Below are 8,055 nucleotides of genomic sequence, written 5' to 3'. Positions count from 1 at the left end.
AGGGACTCAGGGACTTGTCAGCTTCCTAATCATATTGGGATTCAGAACCAGGGGGCTGAGGAGGGTGACTCTGATGCCTGGACCTCAGGTATACTGCTGGGATGGACAGGAGGCCATGTGGCTACAGTGGCCACAAGAGGCAGCGGTATCAGAGAGGGTGGCAGGATACACGAACACTCAGTGTCTCTGAGGCGTCTCTCTTTTGCTTCCTTGAGAGGGACTAGTTGTACCTCTTTCTGTGCCCTTTTTGCAAGCAAATGAAGACAAATTTGGTGCATTTTGAAAGCAGGACAATAAAGGAACCTTGAACAGAAGACTGGAGACCTGGCAGAGAAGAAGAGCAGAACCCTGGATCCTATTGAATGGTGTGAGGGTGTGGTGATACAACCACTAGCCTACTGAAGGGGGCGATCTCTGTACCTGCAGGAAAACCACCTAGGGGCTGACTCCATCTGACCAGCTGTCAATCAGCCGACCTGAATATAAGCCTGAGCCAATCACTCGGTAGCCACCACAGCTGAAACGGGTGTGTACAGACCTTTAGCAGAATAAAGCCTGTAGTGCAGTCTTTTGTGTTTTATGTCTGCTTGCTGCTACCACAGCACGTCACAGAGGGACAGAGAGGCCTCTTCTACTCCTGTTTTGTTGCTTTCTTCTTGTGTTTTACTTTTCCTCTTCCTGCCTCAGGTTTCCTTGGTCAGAGAGGATGAGCCATGAGGGAGGAGGGGTTAAAAGGCAACAGAACCACCTCCTGACTTCAGAATACGTAGAATTGCTCTCTCGGTTTTGACTCCTGGTGCAGTGGGGGCACGTGATCTTACTGATCAGTTGGTCATCAGAACCCGTTGGATGCCCAGCTTTGCATGGCCATAAACTATCCAATTAACACAACAGGAGTAACAGGTAGAGAGGCAATAGACTGGAAATGATAGGGCGGTTGGCTTGACTTCATTGGTTTGAAAAATGTTAGCAGATTTTTAAGGATGATGTTTTGGGGTACTTAAGAGCATATGATAAAATAGGCTGAAGTCAGTATGGTTTCTTTCAGGGGAGATCTTGCCTGGCAAATCTGTTGGTTCTTTGAGTTGAATAGACAAAGGAAGGTAGGTGAATGTTGTTTACTTGGATATTTGGAAGGGCTTTGACAAGCTGCCACATATGAGGCTGCTCAACAAAATAGGAGGTCACGGTACTACAGGAGAGGTGTTACCGGGGATAGAAGATTGGCTGACTGGTAGAAAGCAGAGAGTGGGAATAAAGGGAGCCTTTCCCACATGGGTGCCAGTGACTAGTGGTGTCCTGCAGTGCTCGGTGTCAGGAAGGCTGCATTACACATTATGACACCCCTGTACTCAGTGCCCTGACCGAGGAAGAAACTCATGCCAAATGCCTTCTTCATCATCCTGTCTACCTGTGTCACCACTTTCAAGGAACAATGTCCCTGTTGCCTCAAATCTCTTTGCTCTATAACACTCTTTCAGCCCCTGCCATTCACCATGCAAGTCCTGCCCTTGTTTTAACCAACCAAATTGCAACACTTCCCACTTTTCCAAGATAAATTCCATCTGGCATTCCTTGATCACCTTTTCAATACATTTAGATCCTGTTGTAATCTTGGATAACCTCCTTCACTGTCCACTGTGTCATCCGCACATTTACTAAACATGCCAACGGCATTGCCATCCAACACATAAATGTAGAAGCTAAATAACCGTGGGCCCAGCACAGATATCTGCAGCACACTACTGGCCTCCAACATCAGTAACTAAAGTGGCAAATGCAGGCTTCATTTTGGCATTCTCTCCATTATCTGCGTGGGCTAACTCTGGGTGCTTCTGTTTTCTCCCACCATTCAAAAACTTATGGGGACTGTACGTTCATTGGGGTATTTGGGCAGAACAGGCTCGGTGGGCCAGAAGGTCCTGTTACCATGCTGTATGTCTAAATTTTTTTTTAATTGGATAGGTACATGGATGGAGGGGTATGGAGGGATATGGCCAGAGGGCAGGTCAATGGGATGAGGGATAATAATAGTTTGGGGTGAGGGGCTTGTCACTGTGCTGTAGTGCTCACAGCCCTGCATCAAGTAGATTGATGGGGGCACAGTCAAGTACATTACTCCTCGTGATCCACAGGGTGATACAAAAGAACAGCATTAATGGGCTGAATGGCTTGTTCCTCCTTATCCCGATCTTTCACTTTCAGTTTAACTACCTTGATAATTGGCACCGTTGTCAAGTTGAGGGGGAAGTGAAAGTTATGTAATTAATCACACAGCAGCAGCTTGGAGATTGTGTTCTTTGAATCAGTGCATTGGTCTTTTTTGGGGTATTTCCATTAATATACCGCTTCCAAAAACCTCAGACATGAAACAGGTACTAATATGCCGATCCAGATGGGGGAAATTAGTGTGTGTAAAACAGAACGATAAGGGATATTCCCACATCTTAGAAACCTGAATATTTGTCACTTTTGCAACCCACAATTTAACGTAAATGTTTGCCACTGCATGCAAGGATACCAAATGTTTCCCCCTCCCCAACCATCTGAGCAGCATTAACCCTGCGCATCTCCACGTGCTCATGCTGGTTCCTCAGTTGGAGTTGAAGATAAAGATCCTGCACATACTGAAAAATCTAATAATCATCCCAAGATATCAAATGAGCAGGCCAAAGAGATACAGGAAATCAGGGCTGGAAGACAAAAAGGCGGCCTGCATCATACAGGATTCCGGTCCCCCTGGTCACAACCACTGTGAAGTGTGAAGTCCAACACTTCTAAATTCAAGAACAGTTTCCATCCAACAGCTATCGGGCTCTTGAACCTCCCCTTGCAACGGCATTCAGAGACTGCTCCGACACCGCAAAGGGACTATTTGCACTAATTCAGTCCCTTCTTTGCACTAGGAATACTGAACATATTTTGAAATTTATTGTCCCTTTTTAATTTACTTTTGTAGCTGTTGCTTTTCTTTACAAACTATCTGAGCAGCTGCAACAAGTCAGAATTTCAGTGCCATGATCATTGTACAATGTGTATGACAATAAACTCATTATTATTACCATTAATATTGCTTCTCAAAAAAGTGCAATCCTTAGAGTTATAGATGGTGGTATGGTGAGTTTACAATCTTTTATCTTTCACTGTACTTGGTCAGATGGTGCAAGTTAAAGTTTACTGTCATCAGCTCATCACATCCTCTCCTATCAGTACCGCTGCTTTACGAGCAAGGCGAAAATATCTGTACAGAGAACAATTGTACTCTATCACTTGTCTGGACAAATCTCTTTAAAACAAAGACTCCCTGCATAAAACCAGAGAAGCTAGTGCAATGTACGTCCCTTATCGATGGGTTCCACCGTTACATGCTCTGATGGAGAGCTTGGGAACAAATCCCAACCCTAATGTCCTTCTCAAACCATTCACAGACTTTCAGTGTATCTCAAAGAATCTGAGGCATATGCTTTAGGAACAGCTCTGAAAGTAGCTGGTTGACAGGACCGCAAGCTCCATATGTATCGGAGGCTATCCCTCCAGAGACAAAACAATTAATAACATTTAACAAGAGATAAAGGGAACAGGGTTGTGAAATGGAATTGATGTCAAGCTGAAATCAATTGTGATGTTATTGAGTTATAGAGCAGACCTGAGTGACCATCTAGCCAACCCTGGTCCAAGTTCTCATGATATGTGAGCTCATGTGGATTGGTCAGGGTGGACTGAACTTGGAGTGTGGGGAACTCATAGGTGGAAGAGGATTTTAAAATTCTTTATATTTATTCAGATTTTTGGGGGAAATGCAGGCATTACCAGCAAGACCAGCATTTATTGCTCAAATTCCCTCAGAAGGTTGCCTTCATGAACTACTGAAGATCTTCTAAGTGGACGTTGCCTCACAGTGTTGTTGGGCAGGGGGGGGGGGGTCCCAGGATTTGGTCCCATTGATGATGAAGGAATGATGATGTTGTTCCAAATCAGGGTTTGTTCAGGTCTTTGTGGGGAACCCGCAGGTGGTGATGTCCCCATGTTCTTACCGCCTTTGTCCTTCTTGCCGGCAGTGAGTTATGATCTTAAGCGATAGCTTAATATTTATGTTTTGAGATAATACTTCCATTTTAAATTTATATTTGGAGATACAACCTTTCCAGCCCATGGCCCCACACCAGCAAAATGCACCCATATGACCAATTAACCTACTACCCTGGGATGTGGGAGGAAAGTGGAGCACTCAGAGGAAACCCACATGGACACGAAGAATTGAACAAGCTTCCTATAGACAGTGGCAGATTTGAATCTGGTTGGCTGGTGCTGGATAGTATTTCTCTAACTGATATGCCAACTGTGATGCCCTGTTGTTGCTGGAAACTCAACTCAAGTCTCAAGTCAGATATCCAAAACAAAGCATTGACTTGAAGCCCACGAATCATTCCAGCCATTCATTAGTCCATCAATGGCACAGTGGCTGCAGTGTGCATCACCTGATTGCATAAGTACAACTCAATGAAACAGTGTTCTCTGGTCCTCGGGCAAAACACACAGAAACACAACCAGACATAACACACAGACAAACAATGCATATGCAGGACAAGTATTCATAAATGCAAATAAATATGTTGTTTTGTTAATGTGAGTCTCAGATGGTGAGTGTGAGCAGATTCTTTTGTTCTTCAACATTCTCACTGCCTGTGGGAAGAAGCTGTTCCTCAGCCAGGTGGTGCTGGCTCTGATCCTCCTGTATCTCTTCCCCGATGCAGGGTGGCAGGGGCCGTCCATGATTTTGTGCATCTTTTTCAGAAGATGATCCCGGTAGATCACTGGGGTGGGTGGGGGGGGTGGGGGGGGGGTTGAAGGAGAATCCAGTGATCCTCTCTGGTACTCTTATGCTTCTGTGGATTGAGCTCCGATCTGATGCTCAACACCGTTGGTGTTCAAACTGTCCCCCTAAACTCACAGTCCACCTTAAGCAATCCTTAGGCCAATAAGGGCTCTGTGATTAGGAAGTGATTGCTTAAGGTGGGATGTGAGTGGGAAGGGAAGGTGAAGAATCACTGCTCTAGACCCAATTGTTACTGAAATATTTTGCTTGAGAAAAATTGTCATTGGGCCATTTCCTCTGGAGTTCTGAAACCGTGCACATAACGAGTCAATGAGGTACGATTAAAACAGTGGTTATCAAACTTTTTCTTTCCACTCACATGTCACTTTAAGCAATCCCTTTCTAATCACAGAGCACTTATTGGCATAAGGATTGCTTAAGGTAGATGTGAGTTTAGGGGGTAGTTTGAAAACCACCACTCCATAGCAACCATACCACAATGATGCAGCCGGCCAGGATACTCTCGATAGAGCACCTATAGAAGGTTGACGTAATGGTGGCTGGAGCCTTGCCCGCTTCAGTCTTCTCACGAAGTGCAGTTGCTGTTGCACTGTCCTGGCGAGTGAGGAGATGTTGTGACCTGGGAATAGAATTGCAGTGCATTTTGTGGGTATGCACACTGCAGCCACAGTGACACTGATGGACAAACGAATGGCTGGAATGATTTATGGGCTGCAAGTCTATGCTTTATGTTGGGTTGAGCTTCTTGACTGTGGCTGAGGCTGCACTCATCCAGGCAAGTGAAGAATGCTCCCCTTTGACTCACATGTCGTAGATGCAATGGAGTTTTATTGCACGGAAATAGGCCCTTTGGCCCAATGTCCAAAGTGCTCTGCCTAAACTAGTCCTATTTCCTTGCAATTGGTCCACATCTCCCTAAACCTTTCTTGTCCATGTGAATGCCTTTCAAATGTGACAAATGTACCCACCTCCACTACTTCCTCTGGGATCGGAGTCAATCCATATGATCTTAAGAGTGGCGGAGAGGATCACTGGAGTCTCCCTCCCTCCCCATTGACGTGATCTACCGGGAGCATTATCTGAAGCGGGAGTACAAAATCATTAAGGACCCCTTCCACCCCGCACTAAGCATCTTACAGCTGCTCCGGTTGGGGAAGGGGGTGCAAGAATATTGGAGCCAGCATCACCAGGCTGAGGAACAGCTTCTTCGCATGGGCAGTGATAATGTTGAATGACCAAAGGAACTGCTCATATTAACTCTCCGAAGCTCTCCTATGTACAAAGCAATATTTATTTATTTATTTGTATAGATGAAATTCTGCCTTTGTGTGTGTTACGTGCAGTTGTGTCTGCATGTTTTGCACTGAGGATCGGCGAATGCTGTTTTGTCGGGTTATATTTATGCAATCAGATGAGAATAAACTTGACTTGTTCAATGCATCCATCATCCTCTGTGTGAAAAAAGTGTTGCCCCTCAGGTTCTATTCAAATCTTTCCTCCAGTTGATGTCCTCCAGTTTAAGACTATAAGACCATAAGTCATAGGAGCAGAAATAGGCTATTCAGCCCATCAAGTCTGCCCCACCATTCAATCATGATCTACTTTCCCCACTCAGCCCCACTGGCCGGCCTTCTCCCCATTACTTTTGATGCCCTGGCTAATCAAGAACTTGTCAATCTCTACCTTAAGTCAATGACTGTTGATGTTTCTCTGCCCCCTCATGATTTTATATGTCTCACTACTTCCAGGGAAAAAAATCTCAGTCTTCCCAGCTTCTCCGTACAATACAAACCATCCAGTCTCAATAAATAAATGAGCAGACTATTTGTTAAATGGGGACAAAATTGAAAATACCCAAATACAAAGGAATCTGGGAGTCCTCATGTAGGATAGCCTGAAGGTAAGCTTGCCTTGAGTCAGTGGTGAAGGCAAATGTAATGCTGCCATTCATTTCAAGGGAAATAGAATATAAGAGCTGGAATGTAATGTGAAGGCTTTATAAGGCAGTGACGAGACCTCACTTGGAGAAATGTGAGAAGTTTTTGGCTCCTTATTTAATAAAGGATGTGTTGGAGAGCGTTCACTAGGATGATTCTGGGAATGAAAGGGTTATCCTACAAGGAGCATTTGACATCCCTTCCCCTGTATTTATTGGAACTTAAGATAATGGGGGGGGGGGGGGGTGGAGTGGATTTCATTGAAACATTTTGAATGTTGATAGGCATGGACAAAATAGAAGTGAAAAGGTTGTTTCCCATGGTGGGAGAGTCTGGGACAAGAGGGCACAACTTCAGGATTTATAAGGTGACTGCTTAGAACAAAAATGCGTAGGAATTTTTTCAGCTGTAGGATGATAAATCTGTTACCACATTGGAGGCCAGATGATCAGGTGTATTTAAGGCAGAGATTGATAGGTTTTCAGGGCATCAAAGGTTTTGGGGTGAAGGCCAGGCAGTGGGGCTGAGTGGTAAATGGATCAACTCATTATTGAATGGTAGGGTGGTGGGCTGAATAGCCTATTTCTGCTCTGCTCCTATGTCTTCTGGTTTTATGGTCTTAAAACAGCATTCTCTAAAGTCCTGGTGACTTGTACCTTGAAGATGTGGAAAGGGTTTGAAATGCCAGCAGGCGAATCACTCACCACTGGGTACTCAGCTCCTCGTCTCTCATGAAGCTATAGAATGTATGTGGTAGGTCTAGTTAAGTCTCTGGTCATTTGGGAACCATAGGATGTTGATGGTGGTGGACTTGGTGGATGGTTCATGCTAATGCCATTGAATGCCAAGGGTAGACGGGTACTCTCTCGTGGGAGATGGCTGTTATCTGACACATTTATGGTGCAAATGTTACTTACCTGTCATCAGCTCATGATATTTTTGTCTTGATCTCACACCTCAAAGATACTGTAGTTGCATACTTCCTTTCAAATTGTTACGAACATAAAAAACTATTTGAAAGTGGTACCACGACCACATCAGTCTTTATTCATGTTTACCTTGAGAGAAATTGCAACAATTTTCACCACTGGCAATTTCCTCCTTCAGTTTCAATGGTCCTCTAGAATACAAAATAGCTGGAAAGTATCATCTGACCGGGTGCTGTGACATAAAGAATTAGTAGACTTGAAAGACAGCAGCACTCTTTTCAAGCCAGCCTTACTTTGACGTAATCTCAAAGCAGTCAGCATAAAAGTGCAGTCATTTCTGTTAAAGCAGCGA

This window comes from Narcine bancroftii, chromosome 7, assembly GCF_036971445.1.
Source record: "Narcine bancroftii isolate sNarBan1 chromosome 7, sNarBan1.hap1, whole genome shotgun sequence".
Lineage (NCBI taxonomy): Eukaryota > Metazoa > Chordata > Chondrichthyes > Torpediniformes > Narcinidae > Narcine > Narcine bancroftii.
This window is presented reverse-complemented; position numbering follows the sequence as displayed.